Below are 16,556 nucleotides of genomic sequence, written 5' to 3'. Positions count from 1 at the left end.
TGGAGGGTGAGGAGGAAAGCAAGCTGAGAAGAGCAGCGAAGATATCAGAGTGGCGCGCGCTCGCCAGATACCACACTCAATGCGAGCTTCCCTTGGCGGTTTGACATGCGGTGCTTGTGAGTGGGTCTCATGGAAGCGGGGCCTTCAACGAGCGGCGTAGAAAACGTCGAAGACCCCACCAATATGAGGCGACCTTGGAGCGGAACGCAACGCCCTCGGAGAACGCGTGAGCGACAGACGGGAGATCCTGGTATAGGGGGGGGGGGGGGGGGTATATGGAGAAGCATGCAAGTGGATCGAGAATATGTAACCGAGGAGCAAGGAAGAAAGGGGAATGAAAGTCTAGTGCTACGCATTTTCGTTAAATCAGCGGAGTGATCGTCTGACAAATTTTTTTTTCTGTCGCCTTAACTTAGAGCCATCATCAACCCATCACACTGAAGCCAACATAACCTAACAAATATGAAGACATTCTGTCACGCAAGAAGTCCACGCCAAGTCAACAGGAGATTCCTATGTTTCGGCGTTTTGTAAGCAAACTAAAACTAAATAAGTCATCTGAAGTCGAAATAATTAACTCTTATGCATCATATTCTTCAAAACCCAATATCTAAATTAGTTTAATAACTTATGTTGCCCACTTCAACCATGGCTGGAGAACATGACGCTTCGGACCTTTTGTAAATCTACACAATGGGTTGAACGAACATGATTAATTTAAAAATCCCGAGGGAGACCGCCATAGCTGACACCGTTATCTGCGCGCACCTCTTGGCCACAAGACACCTGTTGCATCTAAAACATCGCGCGTTAAGCAGGCAACTCATTTATCTTAAAGCAGCTTTCCTTGAGTCCAAAATGACATTTCAGGGGAAGAAGCAATAAAACAAGTAGGCTGCTATTTCTTCTGCTTCAGTAACTTCGGAAAAGCTGGGCGCATGTGTGCAGCGCGGGTGTGAAGTCCTCCAGCACTGCGTGTATTTTCTGAGAAATATCACCGCTCCAGCTTTAATACCTTGAGTTCCCGCTTCATTGGAATGACGAGCACGAGTCTGTTCCCGTTTCAGTGGAGGTGCAATAAAAAGAAAACTATACAGAGACTGAGCGTTAAAGAACTTCAGGCTGCGGAAATTAATCTGGAATTTTCCTCTCCTGTGGGCCTCATAGCGCAGAGGCGGGTTTGAAGCATAGAAATTTATTTCCTTCCTGAACCAAGGACAGAAGCGCATAGCGCCTCTTTGTCATTCACTTTGGCTTCGCCGTCTTCCCCGAAGTTCGCGATTTTCATTTATTTTTCTTTTTTTCGCGCGCACTTCTATTAGGCATCGCCGTGAGCTGTCGTGATGCGATTTTACTCCAGACGGCCGTCATCACGCACGACGACCATGTCGGGGCAGAATAAACACTGCTTTTATTACGTATACACACATCCGGGCACTCCACGCGCCGTGCACGTACTGAGAAGCAGCCCCGCGGCAGCCGCCGGCGCGGCGGGGAGACAGCGTCCAGCTGTCCTTCCACCGCCGCCGAGCCCGGCGCCCGCGCGTGTGCGGAACCGCGGCCGGTCCAGCCAGCGCGTTCCGGGGCGGCGCGCGCGACTTGAGCGGCACGCGGCCCGCCGCCGGCCACGTGGTGCGACTCCCCTTGTTCCGGCGGGTCCCGGCCCGCGGCGCTGGCTCGGCGGCGGAGTTTCGCGGTGTTCCCCGGAGCGGCGGCGGTGGCACGCGCAGTCCGGCCGCTGACAGCCGCGCCGTCGGACATGGCGCAGAACGGGACCGGCGAGCGGCAGCCGCCGCCGGCCCACTCGGCACCGGCGTTCCGCCACTCGGACGTGCTCCGCAAGCTCAACCTGGGCGCACCGCGGATGCCGGCCGCCCTGCCAAGACCAGCCTCGGCGGCCCTCTTCGACGGTCAAGGTACCGGTCGCCGTCGATGCTTTTTTTCCACGCAGCTATTCGGTGTTGTCTCGTCACATATGCATGGTTATCGCTGCTGACGAAAAAAAAAAGTGTGGTAAAATAGTAAACATCCTGCCGGCGCAAAACCGAGCAGCCAGCCTTTCCGAGGGGAGGCTAGTTGTTCTTTGCGCCGGCAAGAGGTCACGCAGTCTCAAAAGAAACCCGCAACTGTCGATGTTTCATGGCGAGCCGACTGCCAGTCGGACGCGATTGAGTGTTTGCGCGCTCGAAAACTGGACAAGTGCATGCCAGCCTGCGAGAAGCAAAACTTTCTGAACAATTCTGCAGATGCAAATGACTCGTCGTACGGGGCCGAGGTTGGAATTTATGGCATCGTCAGGTCTCTGTCCTCCGTCATTGCGCAAGTGTAGTCCATACGCGCGGAAAAATTTTATTCATGTAAGGAGACAACCGAGAAACGCGCCTAATATCTCAATATTTCGTTGCATCATAGTGTTTGTTTTACCGAGGCCGTCAGCCGTGGTCTCGTGTCCTCTAAAAGTTCCGTGGCACGCGTGCGGCTTTTAACAAAAGACCTCAACCTCTGTCGCTTCCGTTTGCGCTCTTCTTGGGAATGTCAGTGCCATCAAGGAGTGAAGCTGGAATAAAAAAAGAAAAAAAAATCTAGCTGCCATTTACGCGTGACACGCATCTCTCTTCGGTGCTTGTGGCGCCTGCACATCCGCTACTCTCGCTTTCCCGAACAACTGCTCGTTTTACATCGCACTTTTCTTTTTTTTTTTCCGTGAGGATCTCTTAAACTTTGAACTTCCGTTAAGGCGCATGTTCGGAAACCTCACGCCGTGCGCCACTTCTAAGGCTTCCGTAAACACAAATTTTTGATTGCAGCTCTCAAATTTCATTTCCTGCATTTTTTTTGCCGTTTCTTTTTGTCACTTTATTGCGCTTCCGTGTGAATAATGAAGTGCGCGCACGTGACGACCGAAATTTTTTATTGCAGTGCTGATGGAACATTTTTTTTGACAACAGCACCTGACACTTTAATTAAACTGCCTCCTTATGTATACAAAAGTCAGTTCGGAGTGCTTCACGGAAAGGTTGGCGGCTGCGTTGGCGCGTTTTTAGGACCGTCCAATCACATTCTTTTTACAACCACGGCTACTTTATTTTGGCGTTCCTGATTGGGTAAGCGAGACGAAATTCATCCAATGCATTAGTTAGCAGCTAGGGAGTTCTCTAAAAGAACATACCGGTACCAGACGACCTTTCATGAAGAGGAAAAATACGTCTTTCTTTAGCGAATTTAGTAATCTTGAAGAAAAAGGACACTGGTGCGGTGTCTGAGTTAAAGCAAACATCCACAAATTAGTGTTCGCGTGAAGGTTTTGTGTGCGCTCGTTCATACGGAGAAATACGGAAGAGCGAGCAAGAGAGGTCCGTTCTGGACTTCCGTAATTAATAAAAAGTCTTGATCTGCAATTTTTTTATGAGAAATTATATTTCATTAGACAAATAACTTGTTACCGTTGCTTGTTTCGAGAAGTATGTCTCGTAAATTTTGAAAACTGCCTCTTCTTGGACGAATACGGGGATATTTTCGCTGCAGATATATGCGTATAGCTACTGAGCATTAGCTGCATTTAAGTGAAAAAAAAAACCACAAGCTCGTTAAAACTCTGCACAAACAATGACAAATAAAATACTTGCTTCATACGTCTTGATATAAAATTGTAAATGCATAAATTGATTTTACAACTCTGAGCGCATGAGAATACGTCATACTTTCAGCTATGCGTCTGCCTTCTAACCAACCTCTCATTTCTATTTTTTTTATATAGGCCACCACAACTGTCACGAAGCGTCCATTATAATGCGCAATATCAGGCGCGCGTTCTGATTCGAGGAAAAGAAAGTATTATGCCATATCTCCTGAACAGGGTAGATGTTTACGTGTAGTAATGCCTGGTTCGACAAATCAGAATGAAATTTCGCGCGTTTTCTTGATGCCTGAACAGATGTTGGCAACAGCGAAATAACAATACTTTTCCAAAACAGTTGACACAATTTATGAAAACTTCCTCGCAGCGTTTTTAGCGCCACCTTTCACCTTCATGTGAATAAATGAGGTTTATTCAAGTGGATGGTCATGTTATTACTGGTCAATCAGAAATTGCCAACAGGCGCAATACTTGTTCAGCCACCCTACATCTTCGCCTCAGAAATATAGTACAGATAAGTGCGCACCGCCGTCCGACATTCCAGATGTTACCTTGTCTAAGCAAGGCATATTTTCCCACCTGCTTAATTTAGACACAAAAAGAGTCTTCTGTTCCTGATTCTGTTCCTAATGAGCTTCTTGGACGGTATGCGGAATGGGCAGCTAAATATTTACTTACCATGTTTAAGGCATCTCTAGAGCAACATTGTTTACCAAACGATTGGCTGCAGGCCAAAATAGTGCCGATACAGAAATCTGGAAGCAAGCACATTCGTGATAATTACAGACCTATTTCTATCACTTGCGCCTGTTGCAAGATACTTGAGCATGTCTTGACAAACTGCTTATCTGATTATTTTGAGGGCACGAATAAGTTAATTCCCAATCAGCATGGTTTCAGACGGATGTTATCTGCTGTTACCCAACTTGTAGAAACGCTGCATGATTTTTCTAAACCAACAAACAATAGAGATCAAGCAGATGCGATTTACCTAGACATGTCTCAAGCATTCGACTTAGTCCCACATGAAGAACTTGTTAACACGCTGTTCGAGATTGGCATAAGCAGGAATACTGTGCGGCAGACAAAAGCTTATCTAACTAACAGAACTCAGTTCGTGAAATTAGATGGCACGAAATCAGATGTCCTGGAGGTACCCTCGGGAGCCTTTCAAGGGTCTGTGCTGGGCCGTTTGTTATTTTTGTGCTACGTCAATGACATTGCAGTTTCTCTTCAGGGCCACGCTACTGTCCGGCTTTTTGCAGATGATTGTTTAATTTCCTCGGCTATTTCAAAACTAGAAAACCAGTTAATACTAAATTCGGCATTGAGCGCTATTAATCAATGGTGTATAGCATCCAAAATGAAAATCAATTATACAGACACATTCTATGTTACAATTTAAAATAAAACCAAAAATATATTTTTCTTTGATTATGAAATAGATTGGTACTATATAACGCGCGTCAACCGTTTCAAATATCTAGGCATCACTATAACTTCAAATCTAAACTGGCATACAAACATCAATAACTAATGCTCAAAGGCCGAAACGAAACTGTGGTTGATTAGGAGAAAATTGAATCTTGGTTCCACAAATACAGAACAGCCTATCTCGCGCTGGTACGATCGACACTGGAATATGCGAGCGTCATATGGGATCTACATCAGACAAGCCATATTGGCAGGATCGAAAAAGTTCAGAGAAGGGCGCCTAGGTTCATTCTACCAAAATACAGATTTACAGATTAAGTGACTAACCGGCTCCGTGAACTAAACTTACCCCAAGTTTCAAAACGAAGGAAGGTCGCCTAGATAAAATTGTTTTATTGGTTGTACAACAATCATTTCAGCATAAAAACAAGCCTCTACCTGAAACAGCGTTCCTCTAGAGCTGTGAGATCTTCTCACAAAGGTCAGGTTAAACCCATGAAGGCCCGCATCAATTCCTTTAAACACTCCTTCTTCACCAGAACCATAGCTGAATGGAATTCCTCGCCTCAGGACCTTTTACAAGCAGACGATCTGCACCGTTTTTAAACTTGTTTGTCACGTTACTTAAACCTATAGAAGCCCTCTGCCTTTGTCGCTATTCATTATGTCCTTTATCTGCGGTTCCGATCCTCGCTGGCCTGAAACGAGTATATATTATGAACACTCGTCCTATCTGACGCACTTGTTGCTGTATCTGCGTGGTAAGCTGACTGTGTCATGATGATTGTTGGTTTCATCTAAATTTGTATAAATTTCATACTTGTGGCTATGTGTACTTGTTGAGTATGTCTGCGTCCACCTTCTAAAGGCCTTACGGCTGACAATATCAATAAATAAGTAAAAAATATCGGTTCACAAAAAGTGCTGCGAGAGCGGACGCTATTTTGATGAAGAATGAAGTCATTATTCTGCAGTTCAGGCCTTTCTTCTCACTGTTTCTCTTAGCTTTGTAAATATTTTCTCATAGTGGTCTTGGTTCCTTGTCCTGCCTTCCGGAAACACCGTCTGCGAAAGCGCGCATTTCATGCAAGAAATCAGCATGGCTGTGAATTTGAGCTTGCTTTCCTATGTTTTTCTATTCCTGGTGACCTTACCGCTTTCAGTGCACGGACCGTCATTTTGTCGTCGAATCACATTGGAAGATCCAGGTATCGCCACTATAAAGGGATAATTTTTCGGTCAGAAATGTTTAGGTCAACCTCAATTAGCTCTAAATTGTCGTCGTCGCCAATTTCCTTGGAGCCCACACTTTGCTGCGGTGAGAGAATCCTGGCGACCTTCTTGACACCCAATTTTTTTCAGTTCTGAGACCCTCTAGTAAAATTCTTCCGATACATTGTTTGTGCCAGTATTTGCGGCTTCGGCTACTATTATGAGAATGCGTACGCACCAATCAGACAGTTTTTTTTTGACAGTTTCATGAGTTCTTTTGCTGGAAGGTCGTTCAAGGCGTTAATCGTCTCCTGAATAATTGCGTCATTCACTGAATCTGCTGCGCCACCGACATGCGACCGCAGTTTTCCCCGTAAGCCTCAGTGACCATTTTAAAAGATATCCCTTCGCTGTTTCGTTCAAGTTCACCGAAAGTTTGGCCGGTCGACTAAAATTTGTATCTACCTGGCACGGGATGCCAGCAAAACAGCTTAAACCGAACGCTGACAAAGGCCGCGAGAACTAACTTCCGTCATGCAGGACCAGTCATGTTGAGGGTCACTACTCAAATGGTTCCAATTAGTTCTGAGAGGTAGAAACAGTCGCACGCTTCATTATGTCTGTTATATATTCCTTACAATGCCGCAATTGTCCTGAAAGAAGGGCTGTATATATATATATATATATATATATATATATATATATATATATATATATATATATATATATATATATATATATATATATATATATATATATATATATATATATATAAGCACTCGTTTTTATGCATTCCATAAGGCATAGAATTACAACACCTCTTAGAAAATGCTTTAGTTAAAATACGCGGGCAGTGTGCAAGCAAGTGCTCGCTTTTACGCCGCGTTCGAACGATATGCAAAAATCTGCTAGGCTAAAGAGTTCTCACATTGCCTCCTCCTGCTACCACGAAGAGCGCGTCGTGGTCGGTCACAAGACGCGCGTACATTTTAATATGCGCTCGATGTAACTCCATATCGCTGTCACTTTTAAGTTCTTTTTGATTAAATTCCTTTCGCAGGCCGTAAACTATCAGCTCGTGTGAAGGAACACACTTGCAGGCGTTCCTCACAAATTTAATTACCCTTGGGCTTACGAGAGCGGAAAAAGATTGAGCATTCCTGCATTTTTTGTGCACTGGAGCGTTGGACGTAACGCGCAGCCACGGGCGCTTCCAACTGTGCTGGCTTTTAAAGCCCGCTCTGTACAAGCCTTTCAGACACGTGCGACTTTCTCTCACGGCCGCACATGCATGCTGCGAAGGCCGAGTTTTTTTTTTTTTTAGGAAACTAAAAAAAAAATTGCTGGACTCTCGTCTTCAGTGCCCCTTCAAGCTCGATGCCGCACCCAAAAAGCAGCAGCTTTCATGCTCTTGCATCACATTTCACTTTGGGCTTGACAAATAAACGCGACGAGTGAATGTATTCGGAACACGCGGGTGCATACCTATATATACGTCCACAGACAGGAGAACGAAAGGTATTTTAAAACGCACGAGTTTGGGTGGTAAGATCTTTTGCTCGAGTGTGAATGGAAGCAGCCCACGATGCGAAACAGTGTGAACAGATCTGTAACAAACCTAAACACATCGTCCTAGCACGCAACTCCGGCGCCGCAGAGAGCAGGCGATTTTTACCTTCGCCCCTTAAGTATGTCCCGCCTGATTCAACGCATAGCGGAGCATTAAGCTCTAAGCGAAAAACTGCGCTGAGTACGCGAGCGCCGTGTAAATGTCACCTTTACGCAGGATGTCCTCCGCACGTACGGCGGGACCTCCTAAACGTGAGCGCACGGTCATGCAAGAGACACAAGTTGAGCTTAGCTAAAACATTTAGCAGCCCCATGTTTCCACGCCCCCTTCTCTTCTTTATCCGCTCTGTCCCGCTCCGCTGGGATGTTTGCAGCTGTCTCAGTCAACGAAGGGACCTGAATGGACGCAGCGAAAGGGTTCGATATTAGCGTTCGCGCACAGGCATTAGAGAGAAAGGGTACTTTGATGAATGGCCTCCATGAAAGATAGCTTTGCAGAAGCTGGGCAGTGCGCAGCGAAGGACATGCCGGAAAGCACGAAAGAAAAGGAAAAAAGGAACAGAAAGTGCGAAAGAGAAAATGCAGGCGTTTGAGTGCGACGACGCCTGCCATGTTGTGCCAAGTTTTTTCCTGAATATAACTGCGCCTGAGGCACCCATTCAATGCTGGGCGCGTCGGCCCCTGCTGTCTGCACCCATTGAATGACCGGGCGGGGTGCCGTGTTTTGTTTACTCCCCTCATTGTCCTGCGTGTACGAAGTAAACAATTTTACGGTGCAGTGAACTCGTGTGTTCTAAATCAGCTCTTGCGTGAGTTTTCAATATGTGATTGCAAAACTGGATTTATATAAGAGTAATGCGTTTGCGATAACCAGTGTTGCTATGCCTCCACAAGCAGCGCAAACACATCAAAGTCCGTATATATATATATATATATATATATATATATATATATATATATATATATATATATATATATATATATATATATATATATATATATATATATATATATATATATATTGGTATTTTTACGCAAAGAAAGTCGGAGATTACAACTTCAACTGACTCTACCAGGACAATTTTTCTGAATGGTGTTAGCAATATCGGTAAATAAAGCATGCAGCGTTTCTGCGGCTCACGAAAAGCGTCGAAATGCCCTTGCTAAAGCGTCTCCCGCTGTCGTCATATCGAGATTCAAAGAATGGCGGCCCGACCTGTATTTTGCAAGGGCGGATAGGACACTGTACCAGCATTGCTTGTTGTTTTGTGTTATAGGAACACATCCTTAGGCCGCCACTACTTTTCAGATGACTAGCCTAAGTCGAGACGCGCTCGCCAGACCATCTACAAAGAATTCCCAACTATAAAAGGCACTATGGAGCACCGAGATTTAGATTAGTGATGTCCATTCTGCGCTGAGCTTGGGAGAGATCGGATAAAATACAAGCTTGTCGCAGTATGCACTGCCTGAATTCACGAGAGTTGATCCGAAATGCTCCGTATAATTCAGTCCCCTGGATTGAAAGAAATGATTTCGCGTCCAGCCCATGCGACGTGTGTCGCCCATAGTGTGAGTTGTTCATTTGGCCTCTAATTTTGATTCGAAATATTAAAATTTAAAGCAATAACCGGCCGAAAATGTTGACTTTTTTCTTGTGCTGTTGATCAGTGTAGGAACAGAATAATGCGAAACGCTCTAGAATAGTTTGGCATTCGTGATAAGTGCATTAGAGTTCATATTTGTAAACAATAATGCTCATTGGTTCATTTGTTCATTTACTTATTTCAGGATACTGCAAGACAGAAATCACCGAAGAAGGAGGGGCATAAAACACTTTATTATTCACACCATTCTTTAGGCGTCAAAATTAAAAATTCTGCATAAATAGAGCAAGACCAAACGATACAAAAACGGGAGAAAACGAAGGAAATGCTTCTCCAGCGCCTTGTTTATATTACAAGCTTGAAGAATTAGAGACCCCAATTCCAGTCGAGATCGTCTGAGAGCAAAATCTGTACTTGAAAAAGTCAGTTCACGCGAAATTTGGCTGCAACTTGTTTTCTCAGTGTGCCGTGTACGTATTGTAGTTGCAGGTTGAACAAAATGAGGTAATTTCCTTCTTTCAGTAATATTTACTTCTTCTGATAAAATCTTACTCGGAAATAAAATCTGATTTATTTAATGGCGAACTGAAAGATGCGGAATTTTATTGTCAACCATTAGCCTTGTAGGAGAATCAAATCTACTGTATCTGTGAAAAATAAACCTAACTGCTTTGCGCTGAATAAGTTCAGGAGAACAAAAGCAGGCGTATCCTTTATTATGCTCCCAACCACATGTCCCTTATGTGCGTCATCCATGATTATGAACTCAAGCATATGAATGCTTTATTTATTTTTTCTTTCTTTTTCATTTTCTTTTTCCCCGGACAGTCCACACCTTTGTTCGAGAAGCACAGTCATAAGCAAATGTCTTTAAAACGGCCGGCAGTAGTTGCTTCACAGTAAAAGCGCCGTTGCAAAAAGAGATTTATAAAACAAAAATATCACTGTGGCAGAATTCTGCCCAATAACTATATTTCGGTGCTTTCTACGCGTAGATCGGCTATGTGAAATATTTACAGCCATAGTTGTTAGTACGGAGATTTAGCATACCGGAGGCGTCCTAGCAGAGACGTACACCAGTTTACGGACGCCTGCTGCACACGCGCAGTGGTCCTACACGGCAACGCGCTGGCAATGGGCATGCACAGCTAGCTCCCTTACTTATAACCGGCATACGTCTCTCCAGACACATCTCCGGTATGCTAAATACACGACGTTAATGTAGGCGGCCGCATAACAAAGCAGCGATGAGGGGGGGGGGGGGGGGGGGGATAGGAGAGTAGGATAGCTATAAGGCTATAAGAGGTGGAGCGGATATGGAACAGGGGAGGAGTTGGAGAGGGGATAGGAACGGGTGCAAACTGTACCATGTTGCTTTTATTGACAATGTTTGCATCGCGCATGTAGCCTATAGCATAACAGCCATCGCTCGGCTCTCGCATTACGCAGCAGAGCGTAAGCATTTGGACTTTTGTTTTTGCTGCTGGAAGAGGGGGAAAGTGCTCAGTCAAGTTTGATAGGTTTCCATGACATCATTCTCTGTACGCGCGAATTGCGCGTTTGTTCATGTCTTCTTATCGCTTCTCATATTTTTTTTTTCGTTCTACTTTTGGCATGATCACGTAGTACCGACCAGCTCTGTTTCAAGCCTTGCTACAACATCGGCCTCACTTCGTGTTCACTGCTTGCATACAGGATGGCAATCTTTCGCGCTAACGAATACCACAAAATGCGTGGCCCTCACATCAAAGAGCCCCGCAGTTTGGAAACTGAAGGCAACAAAGGCGCCCCGGGAATCAAATTTTGCCAACGAGTTGCATCTGCGTGCTAGTTTACAAGCAGCTACACCCGAAAAGCGCTCGGATTCTCATCTCTGCTCATACACACCACCCGCAAAATAGAATTTGCGGGCAATGTCGGGCGGCGAGCCGCAGTCCATTCTTTGCTTCAGAGGAAGAACCGCCGCGATGAGAAATTGCATTTGTCGCTCAGGCACTTCGCTTTAACAAATGCTTGTTTCCCCGAGCAGCAGCGCCTCCAGGATTTTTCGCAGTTGAAGGTCTGCTCAGAGAGACCTGCGTTAGTAGCAGTGCAGGTTCAGTGTCAGTCTCGGTGCCGTCGGGATGCTCCTCCAATTTGTCCGGGTGTTCGGGACAGGGCCATCCTCCCCCTTCGGACAAAAAGGTCATCTCGCGAGGTTCGACGCGCCACGTCGTAAGTGCGCTGCCACTGACCTTCACCGCCAAATAAAGCGAGGAACACTGCGTCTTCCACCCACTGACGGCGTTGACAGCCGCAGTGGGGGAAAAAAAAAGGTGCCGCTTTGGTTTGTTTGGCAGCAAGACCTCACTTCATGCGCCCTCTAAAATGTGTACCAGGCGTGCCCCAGTGCATTGTTTGTATTATAAAGATACCACCAGTGTATCTATTCCTGCTATTTTTATCCTAATAACAAAAGAAATGGGAGGGTCTGCATCATCTCCGCGCAAGAAAACGCGCGTTTTTCAACCGTGGTGAAAAGCTCCGTACTTGCTTGCGACGTCTCGTGGTCTTGAATATGCATTGAACTTTCACGCTATGTAAGCTGTCCCATTTCACAAAAAAATAAAATGTGACAGACGCGACTGAGAGAATTCGTCCCGCTTTGCCTAAAAATGCCCGAAGGAGTTAGCTTACATATGAGTATTTCATTGAATGGCGCGCCACTCCAAAAACAGCGCGCGATTGTTCACGACGAAATGCACTGATGAGACCTTCCTTCGATATAAATAACTAGCCAGAGCGTAGGCGAATTGCAATAAGGAGCAGTCTAATCCGCCGAACGATCCGGCATTTGAAACCAATCTGTAGATACTGCGGAGGTCAATTTGAGGAACGCCCACCTTAGTAGACCTGGTACTCTTGCAGCGGTCACAGAATTGCTTTGAACTTGTTTTTTTTCGCATTTACATTTGGTTACTTCTTGTTTTCCTTGGATCAGTCTATCAGCGACGTGTTCTATTTAAAACCGCCTCCTAACTTCAGTCGAATTTTCAGAGAGCAGCAAAATTTATCTTTTTACTCACTGCTTGCAAAGCGTTCCATGCGCTTCTCTGCAATAATGTTTTCCCTGAATTCAGAGAGGTTCTCTGGCCGTTGGGTGCAGCACAGTTTTGCCTGCTTATAGCTGTTCCAAATGGCCAAGTGGTGAACGCTGCAGTCATGTGAGCTGTAAAAGTTTCGCGGATAACTGGCCGTGGGGCCACCAGCACCCGCAAATCTCAACCTCCAAAGTGTTTCATCTATTTTTATAGGCGTGGCACGCAAGCTGGTAGGTCGTTGCTCGCTTTTGCTCTTCGCCGAATTTAGTAGCTCGTATATTCTCAATTGGTAGGAAGGAACGGGTGTTGCAACCGAATCTCGTCACAGTCGGTATCGTTCTCTCCACTCTCAGCTTCAAGGGTTGGCAAATTTACTTACAAGACTCACGCCAACCAAACCCGCGTTAAAATACGTTTGCCTCTGAATTCACGCACGTGAAAGGCTTTATGTAAGCGTGATATACCATTTTGTAGTCATTCTTCTTAATTATTTCTTGGAAGGCTGCACGCGTGCAGCTACGCGAAGTTCTCACATTTGGCTCCGCAGAAGCAATATTTTTGCGAATACTTAAGATGGACTACGCAATGCACAAGTTTCTTGGTGCTTGTTCACCGTGTTAAGCTATGGCGTCCTTGGCGGAACGGCAGTTTAACCTTTTCAAGAGTGCACTCAACTGCACCCTTGCAGACGTAAAATAAAATAAAAGAGAAAGCTTACGCAATGGAAGCTGCGATTTCCGGAGCATCACATAGCAGGCTCTCTACATCTTCAAGCATTCGCTGAAACTAATAGCGGAGACTATACAAATCTACAGAAATTCCACAAAAAGTATTCTTAGTAGTCCTGAGACGTCTGCAATTCGTTCTTGCTCAACCAAACAGAAGTTTTCTTTCCCGCTGACAATAAAGGTCACAGCGATAGTTTACACTGACAGGAAGGGTGTTTTTACACCTCGATGCCTCTGTTTTTCTGCCTTCCTCTCCTCTTCAAAAATCCCCCCTCGAACCAGTGACTGGTCGCGCATTCCGACGATACAGTTTGCCTTCCCCTTTACCATCGAAGCCGGACTGCAATGGTCGCTTTTGCGTGCATTTCCTGTTCGGTATTGGCGGCAGCCTGACAGCCTTGACAAAACAATCTCTGCGGGCTTCGAGCGATACGACAGTGGCTGGCCTTGCATAGCAAGCAGCAAGACAGCCGGGCGCTCAAGTGCGCCTGGATCGAGCATGTTTGCTCGGGGCTCGCGTTCTCACTGGTTACGCTCTCGCGGCGGTGGGTTTCTGGAGCAGGAGCGCGGTCACCATGCTCTGTGACGGCAACAAAGCTGAGCGTATTGCCTCGGCTGACAAGAAAGCTTTGCTCATATCTGGCCACCGCATTACTTTAGGGCGTTCGCACTTAGCTTAAAGGCATTCCCATCCCGGCTCAGATTGTATCACTGTTGGGCTTTTTCCCACAGGGTTTCTAGCAGCCAGTGCACTAAAGAGTAAGTTAGCCTCTGCATACAAAAAAATCACCGTCACTTGAGCAATTCAAAAATGCAGCCAAGTGTAGTAAATTTTGCTTTAGCATTTTTGTCGAAGCCTGATATATATATATATATATATATATATATATATATATATATATATATATATATATATATATATATATATATATATATATATATATATATATATATTCAGTAGGGGTTCCAATGTGAAAGTGCTGAAGTGTAAGTACAGTATTACGACAAACGCGACTGTTCGTTTTAAAGGTTTATTGTGCCAAGAGTTTCGGGAATGGTATTCCCTTGGTAAGCCTGGTAAGCCTGTCCTGACGAAGGGAATACCATTCCCGAACTGTCGTGTCTGTCGTAATAACACACACACACACACACACACACACACACACACACACACACACACACACACACACACACACACACACACACACACACACACACACACACACACACACACACACACACACACACACACACACACACACACACACACACACACACACACACACACACACACACACACACACACACACACACACACACACACACACACACACACACACACACACACACACACACACACACACACACACACACACACACACACACACACACACACACACACACACACACACACACACACACACACACACACACACACACACACACACACACACACACACACACACACACACACACACACACACACACACACACACACACACACACACACACACACACACACACACACACACACACACACACCACACACACACACACACACACACACACACACACACACACACACACACACACACACAACACACACACACACACACACACACACACACACACACACACACACACACACACACACACACACACACACACACACACACACACACACACACACACACACACACACACACACACACACACACACACACACACACACACACACACACACACACACACACACACACACACACACACACACACACACACACACACACACACACACACACACACACACACACACACACACACACACACACACACACACACACACACACACACACACACACACACACACACACACACACACACACACACACACACACACACACACACACACACACACACACACACACACACACACACACACACACACACACACACACACACACACACACACACACACACACACACACACACACACACACACACACACACACACACACACACACACACACACACACACACACACACACACACACACACACACACACACACACACACACACACACACACACACACACACACACACACACACACACACACACACACACACACACACACACACCACACACACACACACACACACACACACACACACACACACACACACACACACACACACACACACACACACACACACACACACACACACACACACACACACACACACACACACACACACACACACACACACACACACACACACACACACACACACACACACACACACACACACACACACACACACACACACACACACACACACACACACACACACACACACACACACACACACACACACACACACACACACACACACACACACACACACACACACACACACATGCAAAGTTGTGAAACGCTTCATTTAGCCATAGATTTATTTTGAGTCGACGTTCCGTACAGAGCCTGTCCTTTCTCTGTCCAGGCTCTGTCCGAAATGTCGACTCAAAATAAATCTATGTCTAAATGAAGCGTTTCACAACTTTGCATTTTGCCTCTAGTACGTTTATCTATATATATATATATATATATATATTATATATATATATATATATATATATATATATATATATATATATATATATATATATATATATATATATATATAGTTATGTCTATCGTATTGGGACTGAACATCGAAGCTGATCTGGCTTGCAGAAGTGTTCTTCATATTTTGTTCGACAATAAATTATCTGAATCTCTACTTGCCTTCGATGCGAGAATTGCAATCCGAATAAATATATATATATATATATATATATATATATATATATATATATATATATATATATATATATATATATATATATATATATATATATCGAGTGAGCCAGACTGCATTTATATATATATATATATATATATATATATATATATATATATATATATATATATATGACGAAGGGAATACCATTCCCGAAACTGTTGGCACAATAAACCTATAAAACGAACAGTCGCATTTGTCGTAATACTGCACTTACACTTGTAAACTGGAGCATTGGAACCCCTATAACCCCTATATATATATATATATATATATATATATATATATATATATATATATATATATATATATATATATATATATATATATATATATATATATATATATATATATATATATATATAGAGAGAGAGAGAGAGAGAGAGAGAGAGAGAGAGAGTGGCATAATTTATTGTTGAACAAAATAGGAAGAACAGTTCTGCAAGT

General features: G+C 44.6%; 1 pseudogene across 1 annotated transcript in view; it reads left to right on the top strand.

The window, feature by feature from the left end:
- The first annotated feature begins 1,728 nt into the window (after positions 1 to 1,728).
- The window catches only part of LOC144122178 (uncharacterized), a 319,104-nt pseudogene continuing 304,276 nt past the window's right edge, over positions 1,729 to 16,556 (top strand). The window contains exon 1 of the transcript XR_013312847.1: positions 1,729 to 1,916. The product of XR_013312847.1 is annotated as an uncharacterized LOC144122178 (transcript). The remainder of the gene's footprint in view (positions 1,917 to 16,556) is intronic.

This window comes from Amblyomma americanum, chromosome 1 (genome assembly GCF_052857255.1).
Source record: "Amblyomma americanum isolate KBUSLIRL-KWMA chromosome 1, ASM5285725v1, whole genome shotgun sequence".
Taxonomy (NCBI): Eukaryota; Metazoa; Arthropoda; class Arachnida; order Ixodida; family Ixodidae; genus Amblyomma; species Amblyomma americanum.
The sequence above is the reverse complement of the archived record's forward strand: the minus strand, read 5'-3'. Positions and strand labels throughout refer to the sequence as shown.